Source organism: Herpailurus yagouaroundi, unplaced genomic scaffold, assembly GCF_014898765.1.
Source record: "Herpailurus yagouaroundi ecotype Mexico unplaced genomic scaffold, PumYag 190, whole genome shotgun sequence".
Lineage (NCBI taxonomy): Eukaryota > Metazoa > Chordata > Mammalia > Carnivora > Felidae > Herpailurus > Herpailurus yagouaroundi.
This window is the reverse complement of record NW_024412421.1, coordinates 8,824,209-8,849,662: the sequence shown is the minus strand read 5'-3', so window position 1 is coordinate 8,849,662 and position 25,454 is coordinate 8,824,209. Positions and strand designations below refer to the sequence as shown.

General features: G+C 48.6%; 1 long non-coding RNA gene across 1 annotated transcript; it reads right to left on the bottom strand.

Moving 5' to 3' along the window:
• Positions 1 to 11,268: 11,268 nt before the first annotated feature.
• On the bottom strand, positions 11,269 to 22,109 carry LOC121010018 (uncharacterized). Its single transcript, XR_005780968.1, has 2 exons — positions 21,282 to 22,109; positions 11,269 to 11,732 (listed from the first exon to the last, which is right to left on the bottom strand). It is a non-coding gene; the product is annotated as an uncharacterized LOC121010018 (long non-coding RNA).
• Between the last annotated feature and the right edge of the window lie 3,345 nt (positions 22,110 to 25,454).

The following is a 25,454-nucleotide window of genomic DNA, read 5'->3' as shown; positions in this document are numbered from 1 at the left end:
CAAAAATAAATAAAAACGTTGGAAAACAAAAAAAAAAGAAGGACTTAAAAAAAAAAAGAGGAAACAAACCCCCAAAGTCCGCTTTGTACAGAGGCAATGATAGCTAATTTGGCGGCATTCATCCTATGAACGAGGGGTAAATACCAAGTAGTCCAATGGGGGGCACAGACGTGAAATAAACCAGATAATAATAATACAACATGTTAAGTGCAATGAGAGAGAATAAGTGTAACGGGCAATGGGGGTAACTAATCTTAACTAATCGTGCCTTGTGGCTGTGTGCAGAAGATCAAGCCATAATCTGGCTGTGACAGACAAGCTGGGTTTTTAATGGGGGGTGGGGGTTCCAGGTAAAAGAGGAAATGGCACATACAGAAACACGGAAGGAGCTATTTGGGGATCATACTAGAAGCGATGGGAGGGCATGAATGGGAGGGGGCCAGAGAAAGCGGTCAGGGGCAGACTAAGGAGGGTGGGTCCCACTGAGACTGTGATTGGTGCCTCCGGGTCTTGGCAGGGTCAGGCATAGCAATGTTGATGAGACGTAGAAACTTCTAGAGATCTAACTCTTGCCCAGGCCCGTACTCTCAGCTGCTTCTCTGTTTCACCCACCCAGCTGTACCATTCTGTAGGGTTCCAAAAGAAAGTAGGTGAAGTTGCTGGGTTTTGGGGAGAAAGACAGAAAAATAGCTAATGGGAAGGCTGAAGAGGAGGTGCCTCCGTCTTGAGGGTGGATGGGCTAACAAGTTAGTCAAGATTCTTTTGTTACTGGAACAGATGGACACTGGCTCTGTTAAGTGGGAAAGAAGGGTGAAAGGGAGGTAGGATATAGACATCCGAACTTGGGGAGACACATTCAGACATTGAGAGCAAGGGTCTGGGGGGAATTTCTCTCCAGGGGCTGCCAGTAAAGAGTCTTGGCCTCCAACACTGTCTCTTTTAATAAGTGTCATATTTCTAAGAAAGAGAGACAGAGAAAGAGGCGGGGGTGGGGGGTGGGGAGGGAGAGAATTTAATTGGTTCATTTCTGGTCCAGTATCTTTGTGACCGGACCAATCAGCTCTGGGTCAGGGGGACCTATTGCGAGCCAAGCCGTCGCGCTAAAAGCTTCAATCCAAAATGGTGGATGGAAGAGTAAATCAGGGCAACCCCACAAACGAAGCAAAGCTGTGTTCCATTCCGTGCGTGGAGCGGGACAGTTAGAGCTACCCCTGCTGGATCCAGGCCCTAAGAAACTTGGACTCCATAATTTATGAAGGCAACAGGGAGCCAACAAATCCATTCAGCGCACATGAAATATTTCAAGCGAGGCACAAGGGACCCGGAGCAGGTCTTAGAGAAGATGGATTTACATCTGGCAATAAAATCCCAACTCCAGTAACCTTTGCACTTAGGTCTGGATTTTGTCTGGATCTTAAAGCTTTTATAAGTGTTTAAGAGCATGAACTCTGCAGGGGTTGGAATTTCTCTTGCCTTCTCTCCCTCCAGGGATTGGGCTGCCAAGATGAGGCTGGGGGCCCTATTACCTTTCATTCTCCTTGGCTTGGAACTCTTTGCCTCGAGGGTGTTTCATCTCTGCCCATGGATGGAGTTGGCTCGATGGCCTCTTGAGTGACGTACTTAAACTTGCTGAGCTCTGGTGTCGTCCCCTGTGAAATGGAAGTGTCCCTACCAACCTTGTAGGACCGTCATGAATGCAAAGTCCAGACCACATTTGAGCGGATTTTGTAAAGTAACAAATGAGTGAATGCAGCTATTTTGTGATCTTGTTGGATAGAGTTCGGCTTTGGAGGTGGAAAAACATTACTCTGGGTCCCAGCTCTGGCTTGGGAAAGTTGCCTTGCCTCTCGGAACCAGGGTTTCCTCATCCATAAACCAAGTGGTGTTGTTGTGGAGGTTAAATGATAATGCGTGCAAACGGTCTTGTAAGGGTCTGAGCACAGGTCAAGGCACAGCGCATGATAATTGTTCTTGTCTCCCACAAAAGTGTTCAAGAAGCCAAAATAACATTCATGGGGGACGCAGGTCTCTCCAGGGACTAAGACGGCTTTGGAGTCCCTATTTGTGGTAGAATTTTCTCGTGCTCACCTACATACACTTCTCCTTTCCTTCCTGGACATGCTGGCTAGAAAGAACACTTCCAAGCCTCCTTAGAGTTAGACTGGGCCACAGGGATACGAGTCAGGTGAATCACTCGTCGGCCGGGGAAACGAGAAATCTCTATAGGAGATGCCCGGTTTTCTCTCCCTTGCCTCTGCAAACATGCAGAACTCATGCTGACGTGGGAAAGCCCCCGGGCGTCGGAGTCACCGCCTGGCGAACGGTTGGCCCTGAGATCCTCAGCCCTGCAGCAAACTTTGCAAAAGTCAAGCCTTCGAGGTTTGGGAGATGTTTGTCATTGAAGCATACCGTAACCTCTCCTAACGAATGTACTATTATCATCGCTTCTTATCTATGTGGTCTTGGGCAAGTAGCGTGAGTCTTCCTTGGTTTAGCTGTAACATAGGATCCGTACTAGCACTGACTTCCAAGGTGGTTAAAGGAGAGGACTCATGCAAAGTGCTTAGCTCTGGCTTTGGCACACAGAAGATGTTCGACGGACAGTGGCAGTAGCGATGACGAGGGTGTAGGGGGATGATGGTGACGGCGATCGCCGCTGGCGATTCGGAAGCTGGGGGGTGGTGGCTGGATTCAAATCTTTCTATTTAAGTAGGAGAACCCGCACAATCTCCAACCCTGGGGAGTGGGTGAGAGTTTGCTCTGGCCCAGGCTGGTGTGCGGTGGATTGCATTTTGAGATGCTAATATGGTGCCGGGATCTGCGCCTGTCTGTGCAACTTCCCGGCCTCTGTGCAAAAGGATAAATACAGTTACATTTGCCTTCTTGGGAAAGCTCTTCGGTAGAGAGCACGGCCAGCAAAGCACACTTCTCCTATTCCCAGGGCTGTTAGTTACTTTTCTCCTTTGCCAAGACGGTGAAGCCGGGCATCGTGCTGAACATCGCCTCTGTAGGGATGAATGAGAACGGGTGTGTGGCCTCAAGGAGCTCGCAGTCCTTCCGGTGCTTATCATGATGCCGCTGAGCTACTGTACGACAATACGTCTCATGTCTCCACCCCCCACTTTGCCTCAACACCAGCTTGTAGGGTAGCGTGATGCCGTGGAAGGAGCTTGGGCTTTGTGGACAGAGGGATGAGTCTGAACGCCGTCTCTGCCATTTTCTAGCCGTGCCCTTGGATAAAATTCTTGACCTGTTAGCCTTGGCTTCTTTATCTTTAAAAAGGGGGGAATGGGGCGCCTGGGTGGCTCAGTCGGTTAAGCATCTGACTTCGGCTCGGGTCATGATCTCACAGTCCGTGAGTTCGAGCCCCGCATCGGGCTCTGTGCTGACCGCTCAGAGCCTGAAGCCTGTTTCAGATTCTGTGTCTCCCTGTCTCTCTGACCCTCCCCCGTTCATGCTCTGTCTCTCTCTGTCTCAAAAATAAATAAACATTAAGAAAAAAAATTAAAAAAAATAAAAGGGGAAATGATTGCTATCATGTTATGAGAATTAACTATGATACCTGTAACACCCCTTGGGCAGAGCTTAGCATGTAATAGGTGCTTGATAAATATTAGCCCTTCCTGGAGATTCTACGTTATTCTGTACTCCCAACATCTGGACCATAAAGAGTGCTCTTTACGTATTTATGGGATGGCAGGTAGAGAAAATTATTGTCCACAGGGAAGTACTTTTGGGAGGAAATACTTGTGATGGTAGTTGAAGTATTTGTATATTTCAAATCCACTTTAGTTTATGCAGAAATTTTTTTAAATATTTATTTATTTTTGAAAGAGAGAGAGACCGAGCCGGGGAGGGGCAGAGAAAGACGGGGACACAGAATCCGAAGCAGGCTCCAGGCTCTGAGCTGTCAGCACAGAGCCCGCCGCGGGGGTCGAACTCCCAAGCCGTGAATGAACTGAGCTGAAGTTGGACGCTTAACCGACTGAGCCATCCAGGCGCCCTGTAGTTTATACAGAAATTTTAATTAATTAATTTTTTAAAGATTTTTTTCAAATGTTTACTTACTTTTGAGAGAGGGAGCGACAGAGTGTGAGCAGGGGAGGGGAAGAGAGAGAGAGGGAGACACAGAGTCCGAAGCAGGCTCCAGGCTCTGAGCTGTCCGCACAGAGCCCGATGCAGGGCTCGAACCCATGGACAGGCAGATTATGACCTGAGCCGAAGTCAGACGCTTAACTGACTGAGCCACCCAGGTGCCCCAATTAATTTATTTTTAATTAATAAAATTTGGACCTCTGTCTTGGATTATATTACTCACTTTTTTGACTTCTCAGCCAATTACCATCATTGTTTGAGTCAAGCCCCTTCCTGCTAACTTTATTTTTTCCTCTTTTGGTGATTTCCCTCTCCACTCCCCTTCCCCCGATAAGCATAATGTCAAAGGTGTAGTGTGGCTCTGTGTGTGTGTGTTTAACTTACATGAATTGGACTGTACTGAAAATCTGATCTTCTTTTCTTCTTTTTTTTTTTTTTTTTGAGAGAGACTATGCAAGCGAGAGGGGGAAGGGCAGAGAGAGAGAGAGAGAGAGAGAGAGAGAAAGGGAGAGAATCCTAAGCAGGCTCCACGCCTCCGCATGGAGCCTAACGTGGGGCTTAGATCTCACAGCCCTGGGATTATGACCTGAGCTGAAATCAAGAGTCAGATGCTTAACCAGCTGAGCCATCCAGGTGTCTCACTTTTCTCCTTTCTTCACGAAGCATTCTGTTTTTGTGACCTGTTGACATTCTTGTAAGTACTTCTAATTTATCGTTCCTCACTACTATATAATATTCCAGGGAGTCACTTTTTATTAACCAGAAAATTGGATTTGCCAGAACATCTTTATCCCCCAGCCAAGACTGCTATACGAGAAATATTATCTTCGTTTTGCACCGAGTAAATCACTCACTAAATTGCGACCTTATGATGCTATTACAGCGATAACAATGGCACATGCCTGCTTGCCCACACCAAGAATTATGGCAGGAAATTACGGTAGGAAAGAGCTAAAAGCAAGTCGTTTGATTTTTTTATGGCTCTATGCTGTGTGTACACGTGAACATGTGCATGCGTGCTTTGGGCTATATTGTCCTTTTCTGTGTTTTAAATAAATATTCCAATTTGCATAATTGAAGTGAATTTCTGTGGTGCATGAAAGTATAAACTCGGGGCTATGATGTCAATTAGGACAATTCGTATCCTGCAGTAAAAGCCTTGGGTTTAGAGGCAGGCGATCCGCATTCGAGTTTGGGTTCTGCCTCTTGCTGAGTGATGTCAGCCAAGCCGTCCAAACCCTGCTGTAAGGCAGAAAATAATAAAACAGGTTGTTGTGGGAGTAAGATGAGCTAACAGTTAGCCATACTAGAGGAATGTAGTATGGTGTCATTTTTGTCTGTTTCAAAGAGGAAGTTTTAAAACTGAATGACATTCGCGGACATCTGAGTCCCTGCTCTGGAAGGTGTCCCTTTCCCATCCAGTGCACGATAAGACCTTATTAATTGAAGTGACACCATTTTCAGCTTAGTGCCCCAGTGAGGCTACCAACTGGCTAGGGCCAACTGGCACCCCACATTTTTATTTTTGCCATTCCTGATTTGGGCCCACTGAGGAAGAACAGAGGTGAACACGTCCCCAGATTTGCCCTCAGAAAGCCTTCAGTCGTGCGGGAGAGACAGACATAACTCCAAAACAGTGCAAAGTGTGATCTGATGATAAATCATCAGAGTGCTAAGGATACACAGAAAAATGAGAGACTGGTCTTATTGATGGTCATTATTGAAAGTTTTTTGGAGTTTGTAGCATTTCAGCTAAGGATTCAAGGTCAGAGATGATTTGGGGGGGGGGGTGTAAATGCAGTAAAGAACATTCCAGGGAAGGGGAAGGGCATAATCAAGTTTAAGATGTGAGATGTGCACAGTATGTATGGAAAACATCTCAGTGTGGCTTACATCCAGGCATAGCATACTGTAAGGTAAACAGGATACACTGAACATTTTAAGAGTTTCGAGTATTTTCCTCAGCTGATGCTATTACAATTAGTATGATTACTAGTACTAATTGGTGTTTATGGAGTACTTACACGGTTCTAGACACCATAGGTGCATTATCTCACTTGAGAACTATGAAAGTCTATGAAATAGTGTATCGGTCAGTTATCGCTGTGTAACAAACTATTCCAAAAGTTGGGGGCTTAAAATAACAATCATTTATTATCAATCGTGAGTCTAGAAAGGTTTGCAGATCTAATCCAAGAAGGCCTAAGCTGGACAGGTTCTGTTGAATGCTTTCATATCCCTTTAGCAGGCTAGTTTGGGCTTGTTCACATGCAAGAGACAGGATTCTGAAGTGGTAACAGGAAAATGCAAAGCCTCTGAGGCCTAGGTTTGGAGTTGGCACACAGTCCCTATCTTGTTTGGCCAGCCCAGATTCAAGGAATGCGGAAATAGACTCCACCTCTGAATGGAAGCTGTTGCGAAGTCACATTGTAATCAGTCTACCACAAGTAGTTGCTGCCATTATTATCTGTATATTATCAACGGTGAAACTGTGGCTACAGGAGGTCGAGGCCTTGCCCAAGTTCACGTAGCTGGTACGCAAAGAGCCCGAACTTGTACTTGGCTCAGTAGACGGTGGAGAGCCTGGAAAGATCCTGAGCAGGAGAGCGATGCTGTCGGCAGAGATAGAAGGAGCCGGTATTTCTCTGGCTACATGCTGGCAGCACGGAGAATGCAAATCCTGATGATTCCAACATCAGTTCATCCCATTTTCAACTCAAGCGTACTGTCTTGGGACATCATGTTCTCTGCAGTGGTGGTATCGACTTTGAAAGACACCCTTACTGGGGTTGCTCTTGCTCCAGCCTTTGAGAAAACCAAGCACTGTCCCTTCAGGGCGCCTCCCGAGCACCGCCTGTGGCTGTTAGCCAAAAGGGCCTGTCACTGCAGGTGACGCTGCAAGGGCTCACGCAAGTAGTTACGTAAGAGCGCCGCATGGAGTCGCCATTGGCTGAGCGCTTTGGAGAATGAACAATTAGCATGGACCCAGTATCCCAGCCGCCTTACTTGTCATTGGCTGGAGGTCGAGGCAGGGCAGCATGGGACCCCTCCGGGAGCCAGACGCAAGCCGGAAATCCAACCTTGATCAGACCTGGGCTCCCGAAGCGGAGACCTGCTAATTCTGGTGACTGGACGCATAAAGCCAAACAGTGGCTTGATTTTCTCCCAGGTCAAGGACAACGGACCTTTTCTAAGTAAGATTGCTCTCAGATCACAGATTCTGAGCCATGTTTACCATTAATTACAAGGTGGCCCCTGGCCTAGGAGAGAGTCTGTGAAGCTTGGTGGAAGGTTACGGGAACGTGCTTTGAAAAAGAGGTTAAGAACGTATATACACCCCGTTTCCTTTCTGTGTGTATCTTAGACATGGGCCTTGACCTCTCGGGGCCTTGGTTTCCTCTTCATACATGAAGATGGTAACATCTACTTTTTAGAGTTGTCACCAGAATTCAGCGATCGGGGGTGTGGAAGTCCTACCGATGGCCATTGTGATCAGGAGCGGCCCTGCATCATCAGAAGAGGGAAATCGGAACCTAGCCACGCTGCCCAGGAAGAGCCAAGTGTATGCAAGGAATCAGACCACCCCTCACTGCTTTCAGCGTTAATATTTGATCATTAAAGTTCTGCTCACTGTGCCCTGCTTGGGGACACCTGCTGGATCAGTGGGTTCTCGAGACTGGCCGCGTGTTACAATCATTTGGGGAGCTTTAAAAGATCTCACTACCCAGGCCCATCGATGCCATCAGAACCTCTGGGGTGTGGCCCAGCAACGGGTATTCGTAAAAGCTCCCCGATAGGGTTGGGACCAGGGGAAGGCGAACGGGCCGCCTCGTGTGCACGATGTAAGGGGGAACCCCACAGTCAGGTGCCGCCCGCTTGCAGGGCCCTGAGAGTGCCCCCTGGGTACCTCGCTCTGCTCGCCCTGGCCCTTAGATCTGTTCCCCGGGTGATTCCAATGGTCAGTGAAGGTGCTAGTAATTGGGTTTTTGTTTGTTTCTTTGTTTTAAAATTTATTTGAGAGAGAGAGAGAGAGAGAGAGAGAGAGAACAAGCAGGGGAGGGCAGAGAGAGAGAGGGAGAGAGAGAATCCCAAGCAGGCTCTACACTGTCAGTGCAGAGCCCCTTGTGAGGCTCAATCTCATGGACTGTGAGATCTTGAGCTGAGCTGAAATCCAGGGCCGGATGCCTAATGGACCGAACCACCCAGGCACCCCAAGTGTATGTTTTTAAGGAATCTCCACACCCACTGTGGGGCTCAAACTCACAACCTCACATCACGAGTGGCTCTTCTGATGATTCAGCCAGTCAGGGACCCCAGGAGGACTTACTCTTCAATGCGTCTCACGGCACGTTTTTTTCTCGACCTTTCTCAGAGGGACCCCCTGCACTCCGGTGACCAAAATTGCCTTGCAAATAGCACTGGGCTTTCCACCAGAAGGGTCTACTTAAACAAACAAACAGACCAACCAACCCAAAACCAAGCCCTCTTTTCTCATAGCCCCTGATGGTTACGTGTATCGTGTGCGACTCCATTAGGTCCTTCCCGCGAAAGTAGGCATCACGTTCGCTCGCTGTTATGATATCCCATCGTGTAGAAAAGGGCGTGACACGTAGAGGCATTTTCCAAAACAAGAATAGGGGCGCCTGGGTGGCCCAGTAGGTTAAGCGTCCGACTTGGGCTCAGGTCATGATCGCACTGCTCGTGAGGTTAAGCCCCGCGTCAGCCTCTACGCTGTCAGCACAGAGCCCGGCTTTGGATCCTCTGTCCCCCTTCTCTCTCTCTGTCCCTCCCCCGCTCTCACTCTCTCCTCCCCCCCCCCAAAAATAAATAAAAAAATTAAAAAAAAAAAAAACCCAAGTATATGAATGAATGCATGGACCTAGACTCTATTTTGTCTTCTCCCTTTGGACCTCGTGGTCTGATTTCGCCGGCCTCGCATCCACACCTTACACGCAGTAGGAGCACAGAAACCACTGAATGGAGTCCAGGGCAAAGCACCCAGCGCCCCCCGTCTCAGCCTGCGAGTCACTCAGAGATGCTCTGGAGAAAAGGTGCTGAGAAGCTCACAAGCCCTTGTGCCGAAAACAGGAGCCTGCTACCCACAGGTGGCCGGCAAGGCTGGACCAGGCTGCGCTGGAGACTGGGGGGGGGAGAGGGGGCCCGGGGAAGCTCCTGGGCTCGTGTGGCCCGGAGGGGAGCAGAGAGGAGGCTTCCTCTTTGCTCTCCACTTGGCCTCCTAGGGCCCGAGGTGGAGTTTTTGCTAAGGTTGGCGGAGGGGCCCAGAAGCTCAACTTAACATCAGATAGGTTACCGGCTGCCTGTCTTTGAGGACCTTTATCTATGAAAGAGGCCCCGTGATTCAGACCCATACAGCAGCCAAAATCTTTTCTTTATTAAAATGCTTTGTGCTCCAGGATACCAGGGTGTTAAGCTGATCTGTCTCCGAGAGTGTGTTTGCCGAGAGCGCACTATTAGATACTTTGTCTCCTTTAAAATAATACTAAGAGACGGCTTTGCATCCCTCGGCTCTTGCCCTGTGTGGCTGCCTGCAGAACAGCGCCGGGACAACACATGGCCCTTCGGAAAGGGCCTTGAGGGACCACGAAATGAGGTCTTCCTGACTGCCTCGGTCCCCGGCAGTTTGCAAGCTGGAGAAAAACCAACCGCTTTGATCCTGAACGTGTCGTTTGTGAAGACAGCGTTATCCCCCAGAATGAAGATGATGCCCGGGTGTCGGCATCTCTCGTTGTAGATGCTACCGAGTGGCTCACGGTAGCACTCCTCGTGGATAAGATATTGCATCGGGATCGTTTATTTATAAAGAAAATAGTGTCGGGGCGCCTGGGTGGCGCAGTCGGTTGAGCGTCCGACTTCAGCCAGGTCACGATCTCGCGGTCCGTGAGTTCGAGCCCCGCGTCGGGCTCTGGGCTGATGGCCCAGAGCCTGGAGCCTGTTTCCATTTCTGTGTCTCCCTCTCTCTCTGCCCCTCCCCCGTTCATGCTCTGTCTCTCTCTGTCCCAAAAATAAATAAAAAACGTTGAAAAAAAAATTAAAAAAAAAAAAAAGAAAATAGTGTCTATCCTGGCATCATGACCTCCTCCATCTCTCACCCCGTGTTCAAACCCATTCGTATTTGGAAGCTAAAACGTGTACATCTGATTATCCCTCGGCACCTCGTGATTTAAAAAAGGAAGAAGGGGGGGGGGAGAAAAAACCCCGACAGCAAATCCTTTAAAGGGATTGCTTTTTATGGGCTCCGTGCACAGAGTTTTGTGTTTCTCTGAGCATGTAAAGGCATCTCATAACACATACAGTGTCAGTATCCTCGGCAGGCTGGAGTCGTAAATAACCACCCTCTTAAGCGGCGCGATATGTATTATTTTTCTCCTGTGAACCTGGGGCCTCCCACACACGATTCTTCCATTGCAAATAATAAAATGTGGGCGAGATCAGGATTCCTAATTCAAGAATAAACCGGAAGAAATGTTGTATTTAAAACTGCATGAACGCTGGGGTTTTCAGAGCGACACCAGTGAGCAGCGAGCGACGTCTCTTTCTGCCCAAATCTGAACCGCCTAAGCCCTGCACTTCGCCATTTAAATATCTCTTGCTTGGGTTACCACAAAGAGCCTTTGTACAATATTCTGCAAAGCCGTAGGCATAGGATTATGTGTTCTTACATGTCTTATTTTAGGCATCAGCAGCAAAGTATACCAAAGGCAAATTTATGTTTAGTACTATCAATAAAACATAACAGAGAGTCTGCTAAATTAGTAATCATGGAAAACCCGCCCGGTTCTCTCTCACGCGCGTTCTCGCTCTCTCTTCTCTTTTAATATTACAAAGCAACTTTTAAAGTATTTGCCTTTGGTGTGAGGGTGGTCTCGGAAGACGACGTGTACTTAAATATCTCAGAGGTACCTGAAGGCCTTATTTTTGGACGGGGAGAGTGTCAAGGGACAGCTAAACAAAAATCTAATAATGGTTTTAAGTTAAATGCCTTCAAGTTAAATACCGTCAAGAGCTCTTGCAATCAAATGTCCGTCACGAAAGGCGTAAGGTATCAGCAAGATGGGAAAGATACTGTTTGTCAGCAGTTGTGATTAACGCAAATGAAAAGATAGTCTTGCCCAGGCCTCGACGAGCTGCGTTTCAATCTCACGGACGCCAAGAGACGGCACATGAAACTATTTAGCCAAGAGGGAAAACCATGCCCCGTCTTACCGCAAGGCCGCTGGGTTTTCTAAGGGGAACGTGAACAGGAAAGGCCAAAGGGAAGATGCTCCCTCTGAGGCAGTGGAGGGTGAGGTCCTGGCAAAGAACCTCACACAAAGCCCTTTCTTTGTGATGGGTCTCACACTCGGAGGGAGAGCTTTTCCCATCAGGGGGGCGGGTGGTGGAGGGGACAGCCATCTGGTCCCCCCAGCAGGCAGCATGCAGACAGGCGTCTGGGTGTGGTTTCTCTTTGGTGCCGGAATCAATTGCAAGAGGCCGAAGGACTAGGAAACACAGACCATCTTCTCCCCGGGCTGCTGGGATGTGAGCGCTGGATGGCCTCCGAGATCAGTTGGCAAAGTGGTTTTCGTTTTCCTTTGAGCCTCAGAACTGTGTCTTCCCTCAAAATATTATGCAGAACGCTGATTATGAAAGAGAGAAAAGCAGGATGGTCTGGTTAAGGTGGGGCTCGGGGGGCTCGGAATCCCACCCACCGAGCCCCCGACCCTCCTCCTGCGAGGGCTTCCGAAGGGCGCCTAAGGGCTCAGCAGAACCTAACTGTAAGCCACGGCCCGATAACTTCCCTTGCCCCCAATCACAGAGGAAGGAGGGAAGGCTCAGTGAGGGGGAGCGACTTGTGCAAAGTCACACAGCTCACTAAGGGCAGAGAGGGACTGGCAATGCCCCCAAGGGCTTTGCATGCGACAGTTGTTAAGATTCAGAGCAGACCACCTGTTCTGGTGGCCGCTGCCTTGCCCGCGACCATGCTTTGCCGCCTGCAGAAGCCGTGCATATATGTCCATGCCGTTCTGTCTTCACCGCTGCTTTATTCTTCCTGGCAGCGAGCAGGACCACTTATTACTAAGCAGATTTAAAGATGAAAAATAGCCCTAGTGACTATTTGCACCTATCATTTTTTTTTTTTTAAACACTGGATGCTTGCCATGTCTGTTTCATCCTTTTGGTTTCCCTTAAGGATAGAGAAGCTGGGGCTTCGGCTACCGTTCGGACTTCCGTGGTGCTCTCGGCTCAACGCCTCCCCACAGTTCTCTCACCCCACTCGAGCCGTGTGGCTCAGGCCGCCCAGCTCTCGCAGAACGCCAGCCCGCTGACTTCAGTGGGCCAGCCTTCACACCGGATAGAACCACAGATACGAAATGCAGAAAGTGTGGCTCAGCCGTATTCCACCCCAAGGGGGACTGACTCTCTTTCCTGTGACAGAATGAATTCTACCTGCTGAGGATGAGTCTGAGGAGGAGAGAGTAAGCCCCGGGATCCAGTTGCTCAGCTTTTACCGCAGACAAGTTCCACCGGCAACCAGAACCCTCACTTGTCCATCCGTCTTACCCTTCCTTCCATGGTGCGCAATCAACAGGGCACCGGGGCTTGGAAGTGGAGGGTTTGGGGTCTGGAATCATGTAAACAGGGTCACCACTAACTCTTGACTTAGAGCAAGTCAGTCCATTGCTCCTTATGTCTCAGTTTTTCCATCGTTATCGCGATAACGGTACTTGTCTCAGAGAGCTTGAGGAGAGCTGAGTTTCTAGCACTTGGTCCTGGAAAATCATCCTTCATGTTTCACTCCGTCTCTCAACTCAGGAATGCGATGCTGTGTGTTAGCAGGGAGGGGGCAAGAGGCTACAGGAGAGTCAGGGCAGATGAGGGCCAGGAGGGTATTCACCTTGACCCCAGTTCATTCCGTGTGGAAATGCCAAATGGAGCTCCCTATACCTGGTCAGTACTCTGTCTGTGCAGGTGGATTCCTGTCCAGGGCTGGGGACTCTGGGGGCCCTAGTGAATGCACCCCTGTAATCTTCTGCTCGGCCTAGCGTCTCTACACATTCGTGAGTCCCTTGGTATTGCGAAATCTTAACAGTCTCTGAATCTGTGAGCATCTTTTTATCCAGAATACCACCTTCTGGGACGTCCGGGTGGCTCAGTCGGTTAAGCGTCCAACTCGTGGTTTTGGCTCAGGTTATGATCTCACGACTTTGTGGGTTTGAGCCCCGCGTCGGGCTCCGTGCTAGAAGCATGGCGCCTGCCTGGGATTCTCTCTCTTTCCCTCTTTCTCTGTTCCTCCCCAACTTGCACTGTCTGTCTGTCTCAAAATTAATAAACTTAAAAAAAATACCACTTTCCCATTGTGACTAGCATGCTATTATTTTCTTTCCATACCCCCTGCTAACTAGTTTGAGTTGGGGTTTTAGCCTTTGTAACCAAGGGAGCCCTACATTTAGATACATCTGCTCCCTAATTCCAACACCAGAGATGGAATCCCTTCCCTGTTGCCCCCCCCCCCCCGTGTTTTACTGAAATACCACGTTGGATCGGGTTGATCTGTAGGCAGAAAAGAACTCATTGTCTCAAACATTTCCTGAGTGCCTCTAGAAAAGTAAGAGGCAAACAGCAATACAGCCTATTGAGGGCTCCTAAGGAGAGGGCAGAGAAAGATCTGGGGGTTTGTAAAGGAAAGGGGATTGCTTCTAGCTCGGGGTCTTAGGAAAGGGTTCACAGGGCAGGTGGCTTTGCTCTGGGTCTCGAGGAGAAGGGCACATGGGTGACAGAGGTTCTGGTCAGGACAGTGCCGGGTAGACTGGAGGCAGTGACATCCCTGTATGAGCATGTTCAACGTGCAACATCACTGAGGGACAGATTGGGGTCTGTCCCTACTGATAGTAATAACACGTAACATTACTTGAGTTCTTATTTGCCAGATTTCTCTTACTTGATATACAGATACTCCTTTGTTGGATGCTCCCAGCACTCTGCAGACAGATCCTGAATTTGTTCCCCTTTCACATGAGAGTTCACGTGTGTAAGTGGCAGAGCTGGGATTCCGACTTTTGCCAAGTCATCATGCCCTGGGGAGAGGCTGGGACAAAAGTGACCCTTGCCCTTCCGAAGCTCACACTCCAGTGTGTGTTGAGAAGAATGTAGATTTCACTCTTTCTCCTGCCATTGTTTTTATGAATACCAGTTACCTGGAGCGGTGTGTGGTTCTTGAGTTTGTGCGAGGACGTTTGTGGTTATATCTCCGGGACGTCAGCGGGTCTGATCATATTGGTTTTCACGTTTTGTCTGGGAGTGCTAACACAAGATTCTCTTTCTTCCCCTCAGGGGCATGAACAAAGACACAGGAAGCGGTCCAAGCTGCTGAAAGTCCTTTTGGGACTGGGAGAGGAAATGTTTGCTGACGTTAGAGTCATCACCAAGCACATGGAGCAGAAAAGTGAAGAGAGAAGCCGGATCCTGGTGACCTCACTGGGCTCCTGGATCATGCCTCACCTGAAGCAGATCCAGCCCTGGATTTTACAGTCACAAAAGTCAGTTTGAGTCAGGCGTCCATTGGAAGACGGACCTTATAGTTCAGGAGGCTGCGGGGGCCACGGTTGGTTTGGGAAAGTCTCTTCCGAGTCCCAGTTTGCCACACGGTCTTTTCGTGACCTCTCTTCTCCAGGTCTCAGTTTCTTTATCTGTAACATGAGAAATTCGGATAGAAACAGCAGTAAGGATGAGGATGATGGTCACGATTACCACTTATCAGGCATGTTCTGCTTGCCACCTGCTCATCTGCTCTGCTGAGGGTTTGTATATGCAATATCTCATTTAGTTGGGGCAGCAGCCTCAGGAAGTAGTAACACAAGGCAGCTGATGCCCAGAGAGATTGAATCACTTGTTTAAGGCCATGCAGCACAACTGTTTAATAAGAGAGCTGAGATTTACTTCAGGCATCTAACCCGATGGACCCTGATTTTTTTTTTTTTTTTTTTTTTTTTTTTTTTTAGAGACCGGCTTCTTCATGGTAAAACCCCTCTCATGGTCTAGGAGGGCTGGGGCCACCGCTGTCATTCATACTTTATTCTCCCAGCACCAAGCGTAATAGTCGGCAAAATGTAGACATCTAATACATATTGTTTGAATGAATGAATGAATGAATGAAGAGTGGCGAGATGAATTTCGGGAGCCCACGCGGCCCTAAAGTTCTTTGAAACCTGTCTTATGCTCTTAGCCTAATGAGGGCTCCCAGAAGATTTCTTGGGTGAAGGGCAAACCCCTTTCTCTTCCTCTGAACTAGTGTTTGCTCTACTGGCTGTCCCCCACTAATGAGGGGACACAACCCAAGGGGACTGTGTCTCCAGGCTAATTATTTTGTGGTTGCTCTGACCACACCATTCAAAATATTCAGGCTATAGTTGGTGTTTTACATCTTGCCACAGTTGCCCTTGTCAACTTCCAAGGGCATGAAGCCATGGCCCAATGGGCTAGCCCTTTCAAGGTCAGCTTCACAGCAAACACAAAGTTAATTGAGCTGGAATAATAATATTTTCCCCCTTTACTTGATGTGCAGGTGACAATACTTAAAATATCGACATGCCTTAATACTTTTAAATTCAGTTGTTTGCTGATCAGCAGCTCTACTTAAATTGACCAATCTATCTTGCCCGGCTGGAGATCAAGGGATCAGCACTTAATTTCATTCCCTGAATAAAGAATTTTTTTTTTTTATATCCACACGGAAATATCAGAACATGAAAGGTTAAATCAATATGGAGTTTTACATTGCTTAAAGGGCATTTGCATCAAAGCAGCCCTGAATGCAATTCACTTGTTTAATGAATTTTTTATGCTTATTTAATGAATTTCACAAAGGTTTGGTGTTTTTCATAAAATGGATAAGGACTTCCAGTTTTATGAAATAATAAAAATGGAACTGAAGTTATGAAATGAGCAATCTCATTAGTTAGGCATGATATATTCATATGAAAATGTACATGCCTTCCTGTTATTGCCGGGGCACCATTATGCGCACGGTGGCTTGTTATAATAGCACGGCAAATATTCTTCTAGTTAAGATATCAAGAAGTGACAGAAGGAAATTGCATTTTCTCCCCATTTCTAATAATGACATAATTAATGCTCATTTAAAATAATTACCTGGGCGTTGTTTCCCAAGAGGGCTGAGGCCTAACTCAACGGTAAACGCTCCCTGGGATACTTTTGCACCCCGGCAACCCAAAGGACGTCCCACGTTTTTTAATTTGTTATTTGTGCAAGTCACAGTGATTGCCTGCCCGACAGTGATTTCACTGTCCTGGCGTCCCTGCAGAAAGCGCCAGACTCGATGTATCAAATTGTCCCCATACAGAAGACATAGAAGAAATACCTGTGTCTGATGGAGGAAGAGATTGTGTGCGCGCGTGTGCACGTGCGTGTGTGTGTGTGTGAGAGAGAGAGAGAGAGAGACCGTTTGATTGACTGGTTGTGGTATCAGTTCTCCCTCCCTTGACTTTTTTTTTTTTTTTTTTTTTTAAGGGGTCGCATATTGCTTTAGATCGCGGGCTTCCTGTTGTGTTGCCAGAATTCGGAGAACTGGTCAGGTACCGCGCGCTGACTCGCCCTTGACGTTCAGAGGTCAGAAAGCGTCCCGAACAACGATTTAGGCTTTGAAACGCCGCCCTGTGCCTGACAACTGTTGGACCACGGGCAAGTTACTTGACCTCTCTGAACCGCAGCTGTCAAACGAGGATCGGACTTGGTAGTTCCTGTCTCCCAGGGTGGTGGGCGAGACTCAGGAAGCCCGTGCGTGAGAAATGCTTAGCACTGCGTCTGGCATCCGGTAGACGCCCCGTAGCGTCGGCTGTTGCCATAGATGCTGTTGGTGGGAAACCGCGCCTGGCGTCTGCCGCCCGCTCCGGTACGGAGTCTGAACAGAAGTCATGAATCAGAGCTGCGCGGGGCCTCACTGGGGAAACTTGAAACTTTCATCTCTCTCTCTCTCTGCCTATTCAAGAGGACAGGCAGCTGGAATGCTTCTCTGGCATTCAACACTGATATCAATCTCAGCAACATTAATAATACAGTGCAACCAAATTAATTGTGGCTTCTCTGATTTCACAGAGCAGACAAATTCAGATGAACAGTTCAGCGAGCATGTGCGGGGGCGCCCGGTGGGTGCTGGGCTCCAGCAGTGGGGCCCTACAAAAAAAAAAAAAGACGAGGAAAAGCAGAGCTCTTCGTTCTCAAGGAGTCTGTCACGTTGTAGGGCAATTTGGAACAGGCAGGATACAATTTTATTACCAATAAAACTTCTTCTATCTGTATAGCACTTTGTAGTTTACAGAAACTTTTCAAGAATCGCGTAAGTTGTGGGACCCACTGATCCCTTAGGACTCTTTTGACAGTAGATTGAAATAATTTCATTGGACACAGAGAGGTATTTAGTGCTGTGGTTAGCAAATTGGTTCCTGCAGTTAGAACTGAATTTCAGCATTGGCTTTGCATAGTTCCAGCTGTGTGGCCTCCTGTAAATCACGTAACCTCTCTGAGCATCACTTTCCTGGTCTTTCCAATGGAGATGATAAAAAGACCCACTAAATGTCCTGGCATAGAAGATACGTCTGCCCCCCTTTCCGCCACGCTCTTAAAACCCTGCGTCCGATGTGCCCAGAATCCAGGTAGAAAGGAGAGTTGAAGAAAGTAATGGAAGATGCTACCCCCTAGTGGGGGAGTTAGGTAATTCAGAACTTCACAGCAAAGATAAGAGAGTGCGCCATTGCCTTTTGACAGCGTAGTGGTTGGTAAATTTTTACTTCATAAATTTAAAAGACAAAAAAAACCCAAAACAAAACAGAACAACGTAACAAAGAAAAAACCCGACCGCAGGCCATATGCCTGACTGGAGTTCGAATTACTTCTGCTATGTTTTGGATTTGGGGATGTGTGTGTATGTATATTACGTATATGTATATATGTTATATATGTGTATGTAATATTTATGTGTGTACACACATATGTATATGTAATATATAAAAATGCATATATGTGTATATATACGTGTATATGTAATTCTTTTTTTTAAAAAAATTTTTTTAACGTTTATTTATTTTTGAGACAGAGAGAGACAGAGCATGAACGGGGGAGGGTCAGAGAGAGGGAGACACAGAATCTGGAACAGGCTCCAGGCTCTGAGCTGTCAGCACAGAGCCTGACGCGGGGCTGGAACCCACGGACCGCGAGATCGTGACCTGAGCCGAAGTCGGCCGCTTAATCGACTGAGCCACCCAGGCGCCCCAAGTAATTCTTAAAGCTGTGCCATCTCATACTTTTGAAACAGCTGACCATTACTGAATATCCAGACATTACGATTTTCTACTGATTCCAATACATGGTCTACTGTGTAATAATAACACACAAAACAGTGAAATTATAAAAATATTCCTTCCCTTGTAGAGTCACTTTAGTATTTATTTTTGAGAGAGGGAGAGAGAGTGCAAGGCAGGGAGGGGTGGGGGGCGGGGGAGGGCGGAGATCCGTCAGCACGGAGCCCGATGTGGGACTTGAACTCAACAAACTGGGACAGCGTGACCTGAGCTGAAGTCAGACACTTAACCAACCGAGCCACCCAAGAGCCCCTTAATTTCACTTTTAATATAGAAACAGTAAAAGTACTCAATTTCTTCATCTTCCTCCAAATTTTCTTCTCTGGAGAATTAGGGTAAATCTCACTTAGTAAGTTACGCTAATGATAATAAACGTAATAATATTTCTTTCGGCTCAGGTCTCAACCCCCGAGGCCAGAGATCCTTCTAAGACAGGACACTGCCTCTCCTCTCCGTCTCTTACCTTCACGCGTCTGCATGCTTCCTTCCACACCTCCTGTTCTGGATCAGAGCATGCCTGAGATGTACCTGGAGACTTTTGTGACCAACGCAAGCTCCCTGCTCTAGGCGGGGGACTCCCCTGCACAACTGAGGGCCACACCCTGGCATCTGTGTCACGAAAACGCTCCCCTTATAATTCTGCTTGTCCCCCCACTCCCCGCCGAGATTCTAAAACTAGGATTCTAAAACAATCGGGCAAGAAATCCTGAAAGAATGTGGCACAGACTCTCAACAAAAATGATGAAGGGATAAACTGCTACGTTTTCAATCTGCCTCTACCCACGTCTGTTTATTCAACAAGCAACCCCTCAAGGTTGAGAATAGCCTCATTATTTTATAAGGGAAGCTGCCTCCAATCACAGGTGAGCTCCCCTGTCCCGCCCCGCACCTCCACGTCCTGCGCTGGGTCTCCAGGTGCTTGCGCCCCAACCTGGCCGTCATCCTGGACTCTGTCTCTCCCCCTGGACCCTCCCAGCACGCACCCACCCCCGCACCCACACGCACGCATCAACAAATCCTGCTGGCCCTACCGCGGGAGTCTGTCTGGAAGCTGACCGCTTCCCACCCCATCCAAGCCTCCAGTTTGCCACCTCATTCAGCCTGGATCTTGCGGTAGCCTCCCACCTGCCTTGCCCTTCTCACTCTGTTCCCCTTGGTCCGTCCAGTCCCCGGAGCAGGAGCCGGAGTGGTGCTTTTAGATGCAAATCAGATCACATCATGCCTCTGCACAAAACCCATCTCATTCAGAGCCAACTCCTAAGTCCTTAGGGCAGCCTGGCTAGGGTCCGGGTCTCCTTCAAACTTGCATGCACTCGCCCACTGTCCACCCGCCTTTCCCTCCCTGCCTGGGGCTCTCTGCCCCTTCTCTTCCGCTTCCGGTCCCATCCCGGGGGGACGCCTCTCCCTACCCTGTGCCCCGAAGCCGTTTCATTTTTCTTCGGAGCGCTCAGTCACTTGGCAGAGTACATGTTTAGAATTTCCTTGTTTATTGTCTGCCTGACTTCTTCACTAGGATATGGGGGCTCCGTGCTCACTGCCTAGAGAGGTCTACACTGTAAGGGTTGGATGACCACTGTTGAAGGAGGGAAGGAAGGGAGGGAGGGAGGAAGGGAGGGGGGAAGGGAGGGAGGGAGGAAGGGAGGAAGGGAGGAAGGGAGGCAGGAAGGCAGGAAGGGAGGAAGGGAGGAAGGGAGGAAGGAAGGCAGGCAGGGACACACGAACGAATGCTTGGGCCCCAGGATAACATTTGTTCAACGTCTGCAACTATTTCCCTGTCTCTGCCCGTCATGACTCAGGATGAATCTCCATCCCGGAGACTGGAGACCCGTTTCGATCGGGCCTTCTTTCTGACTTACTCGCCAGGCCTGGGGCGGGGAAGTCCGAAGCGTGGAGCGTGAGTTGAATGAGAGCAGACCCCAGGCCAGCCCTTTCACACGCCTCAGAGACACAGGCCGAAACAGAAGAGAACGCGTCTAGCCCTCGGGCTCTTCCCCTCTCACTCGCCTTGCCCTCCTTCGCGTAGAGAGTCGTTTGTAAAATTCAGCCCAACAAGGTTTCCAGCTAATTGAGGCTTTCCTGACTATCCTATGTGATGCATTGATTAAGCGCCCCTATATGCTCTGCGCCGCGACGGAGGGCTGGGAGGTAAAAAAAAAAGTGAGCAAGAGGAGGCCTGTGCCCTGCAGGTGCTGACAACTCCAGCGGGGAGAGAGACAGACACACAAGGACTTCTAACCCAGGGCAGAAAGAAGACAGAGCTAAGTAGGCCTGACAGCCCTGTGCTCGGGGTCAAGAGGATCCATTACATCAACTCGTGTTTGGTGCAATTTATTACCACCACTATTACTAATCTAATAATCATTCTGGTAGGCCTGCCTTCTTTGATATCAAAGGCGTATTTTTCTACTGCCAAAATTAATGATAAAGGAAAACAATCCATTGGAATTAAAAGCAGTTGTGCCTGCTGGTTGTTGAGAGGGTCATGGGCTTCTCTTGGGCGGATGGTGGGGGCGGGTGGGGGGGGGGGGGGAAGCCCGTGAATATCCCGCGAAGGACCCGCTTCCCCAAGGACCCCTTCCAGCAGAGCATCCGGGCGCTTGCAAAAAATCAACGTCACCCTGCGTCCGTCTCTATCAGCTCTGCCATTTAATGTTTAACATCTGGGAGGGAAAATATCCTGAAGCTTTTCCAAATACGCGAGGCCCTGCACTCCAGGTTTGCGGGGAGAATCCCAGGCAGGGGCGGCATCTCACGTGCCACGGAGGCCCGTGCCGGCCAAGGCGGGGTCCAGGAAGTCCCCCCGCCACTCACGGGAGGATCCGGGCCGATGGATTTCTCGGAGGCTGGTTTGCCTCTCCGCGGTTCCTAGATCGCCAGTCGGCCGAACAGCGGCCGGCGTTTCCCACTGGCGCCTTCTGTTCCATTAGCCCTGGAGCCACATCACCAGACTCGTCAAACAAGTCCCGGATCGCGGGAGGAACGGATCCGCCGCTAGATAGCGGGGCCAACGCTGAAAACAACTATGATGCAGGAGAAAGCCGGCTTTCCTCCTTTCCTGTGACTCATTAACGACGTTGGCATGTTACGTTTCAGGTGTCTCTGGTGAAAACGCCCAACGGGGCCATCGAGTAATGGGGGTGAAGTGGGCCAGGCTTCAGGACCTGCAGGCGTTTCGTGGGAGGCGGGGCCTTGGCCAAGCAGGAGGGCCTGCCTCCGCATCGGAGACCAAACCACTGCCCAGCTCGGTCAGCGGCCCGCCAGGCAGGAATGTGCTGGGCCCAGGCAGGAATTAGGAGCTTTCCCGTGATGCACCAGCCGCAGGAAACGTGCCCGGAGCCCACTAGAGGCGCAGTTTGCGAACACTCTTCCCGTTCATCAAAGCGATCTCCAAAACTTGATACCTATTTGGCATTTGCATCTGTAAACGGTCTGCCCCCTTAGGTGGTGTGTGAGGCCCGGTGATACAAATACGCCTTCCCGGTCGCGTGGGAGGCGCAGGGAACACTTTCATTTTACAGGCGAGGATGAGCTTATTTAGCGATTACCTGTGTGGTCAAAAGAGGCGGGGCGGGAATCCCAAGCCTAAATTCTTTCTCCAAGCGTAACATGCTTCGGTTTCTTCTCTGCCGTTTGGATATGCAACCGCGGGGCACTGGGGATGGCTGGAAGTCTGGGGACGCCTTTTCCCATCAGCGATAGGTCCCTCGCCCCCTCGCCCCGCATCTGGATCGGTCTGGAACTACTCCGACCCACAGGGCGCAGTGAGACTGACCCCAGGCTAGCTCTGGGTGGGTGTGGGTTGCAAGTGTGGACTGGTGGTTTCTGCTTCCTCTTTCTTGGAGCCTTGGGCTGCTTTGTGACACGTCTGACCAGCCAGCTGGAGACGGGACACGGGGAGAAGCTGGACTTTGCATGCAGAGGGGCAGGTCGGGCTGCACGAGCCCCGCAACCACCCTGCGAAGGGGCCAGGCCTGTGAGCGTTCACTCACACTCCACAGCCACGCTCCTCGGTCCCTCCAGACCATCCAGCTGCCAGCTGAGTGCCATGGAGGGGCCCCAGTCGATGGCACACGGAACAGAAACCTCTCCCGCCTGAGCTCTGCCTGAATTGCTGACATTTAAAACCACACGCAGTAATAACTTGGATGTTTTAGTCCGTAAATTCCAGGGAAATGTGCCATGCAGATAACCAAAACTCAACTGCATAGCACCTCTGGATACTATGTTCTTTCTCCCTTCCTTCCTCCCTCCCTCCCTTCCTTCCCTCTTTCCTTCCTTCCCTCTTTCTTTCTGATTTATACCAGTATATCAATATCAACATAATGAATTTGAAGGATGCAGAAAAGCACAAAAAAGAAATGGTCTTCTACCTAAAACTTACCACTATATTTTTTATTTGTCTCTCCAGGTCTTTCCCCGTTTCTTTTTCTTAACAAACCTGAGATCATCCTGGGCTTCCTGCTGTGTCATTTGTCCTTCTCACTTAGTACGTCGTGAACCTTTTCCATGTGACAAAACATTTTTTCAATGGGATTTCTAGTGGTTGCACCGAAAATTCGTGTTATGGATAGACTATGATTTAGGCAACCGATTTCATATTGTTTGAAAATTTAGTTTGGCTTCCAAATTTTCTGCGTTATAAATATTGTTATTATTCATAGGCATGTCACAGCCACTAGTGTGCATCAGTGATGGGATTTTAGGACCCATGTTTGCACTGTCAGGCTAACAACTCAAGGACGGCCATTTAATCACTGGGTCTACTTTACTTATTTTTTAGATTTTATTTTGAAGTTTATTTATTTGTTTTGAGAGACAGGGCGAGCGAGCAGGGGCAGAACAGAGAGGGACGGAGAGAGAGGATCCCAAGCAGGCTCCACGCCACCCGTGCAGAGGCCTCTGAGGCGCTGGAACCCATAAACCATGAGATCATAACCTGAGTCGAAACCGAGAGTCCGATGCTTGACTGATGGAGCCGCCCAGCCCCCCTCCTTCCCCCCACGATAGGGTCTATTTCTTCAAAAAGGAAACTTTGGGTGCCTGGCTGGCTCAGTCGTGGAGCACACAACTCGATCTCAGGGTCGTGAGCTCGAGCCCCATGTTGGGCGTGGAGATTACTTAAAATAAAATCTAAAAAAATAAATAAATAAATAAAAAGAAGGAAACCAGACTTCAGGAAGATTAAATTGTATGTCTGAAGTCACACACTGATTTGAATCCAGCCTTGTCTGATTCTACACTCTCAACTCCTCTAACATGCTGCCGTTTAGTAGTTAAAAAATAAATTATTAAAAAAAAATTGTTTCTCTGTTGTATAGTGAAGCCAAACATTTTTCTGTATCTTTAAGCCATTTGCACGGCTCCTTTGGTTAGTTACCTGTTTGTGTCTTTTGACAATGATTTGATGTTATGTTCATGCTTTTCTCATTTATTTGTAGGTGTTTTTTACATATTAAGGGCATTACTCTGTTGCCCAGTCTTCTCTCAGTGTTTCGTTTTACTTTTTTACTTCAGTGTGCTGCTTCTCTACTCATAAATTTTAAAATTTAAAGATGTTTTCTAGCAAAGTGACAAAGCAACAACATTCTCAAAGTCTGCAAAACTTCAGAGCCGGGAAGAACTTTCGAGGTTATTTAATGTTTACTTAATGTTCACATGTGAAAACAGAGACCTGGATAATGAGGTGACTGCTCTCTAGGAAAGCACTCAGAGAAAACTGTTTCAGGAAAAACTGCATGTTTTCTTATGTACCTTTGTGTATCAGAGGGGAGAAGAAACTTGTGCAATCTAACAAATCAAAATTTCAGAAACAGAATCTTATGCCTCTGGTTTTTCAATTCCTTGGTCAAGGCGTGAATTCATTTAATGACTCAATTAGACCATCTCACACAACATCAACATTATCTGGTACAGGGAACCCTTTTAAAATTAAGTCTTACAGGGAAGTTCAATACCAACTCATAGTTGCCCAGGCTTATGGGCAGATCTCCAACCGGTTCAGATCAGGGCCACTTGGGTGTGGGGTGAAGCTTTCCCTTCATGTCCCGGGGCCCACAGGGGCTGAGTTCTCCACCCTCAATTCGGGATTCTGCATGGGTGGCAGATATTGGGGGTGTTAGGGGTGGAAGTGTCTACACTGGGCTGTCCGCACAGAGCCCGACACAGGGCTCGAACTCATCAACAGCGAGATCATGACCTGAGCCAAAGTCAGACGCTCAACCGACTGAACCACCCAGATGCCCCAAGTGAACACCTTCTTCTACCTGAATCACCATCTGGCTTCTCCTTTCCTTCCCCCACCCCCTTTTTTAGTCTTTAGAGCGGAAAAGTGTATCCCCAAACCAGGAATCTTTTTCTGCTTTAGTTATCAACTGGGGGAGTGAAAAGTGGCCCGTGAGAAGGGTCTGACAGAAGGAAGTCAAACAAAACAAACAAAAGACAATTCTTTGAGATGCACCCCTGCAGTAGAACAAAGCAGATAAAAGCACAGTTGTTGTGGGGGGCGCTTTTATGCTTCCAGTTCAATCCTCATTTCCTTCCCTAACCTGCACTAGCAGTTTCTACAAGAACAACCTCATGGGAGCAAAAGACTGCACAGGAAAATGTAAAACCCTGTGGCATAGTCCACTGTCTCCTTTTAATTCAGGATGCCGAAGCCCAGAGAGGGGAATGCACTTGCCTGAGGTCACACAGCAAGTTAATAGTTTGGCTAGATCTTAAATTCAGCTGACCATTCCAGTGCTCTGTTGTAGGTAATACTTTGCCAGCCAAATAGAGATCAAAAGACGCCAAGTTAAAAAATAGTCATTTTAGGGGCACCTGGGTGGCTCCGCTGGTTGAGCTTCCGGCTCTTGATTTTGGCTTAGGTCCTGATCTCATGGTTTGTGGGTTCAAGTCCCACTGCAAGCTCCGTGCTGACAGTGCAGAGCCCGTTTGGGATTCTCTCCCTCTCCAAATAATCAAAAAAAAAAAAAAAAAAAAAAA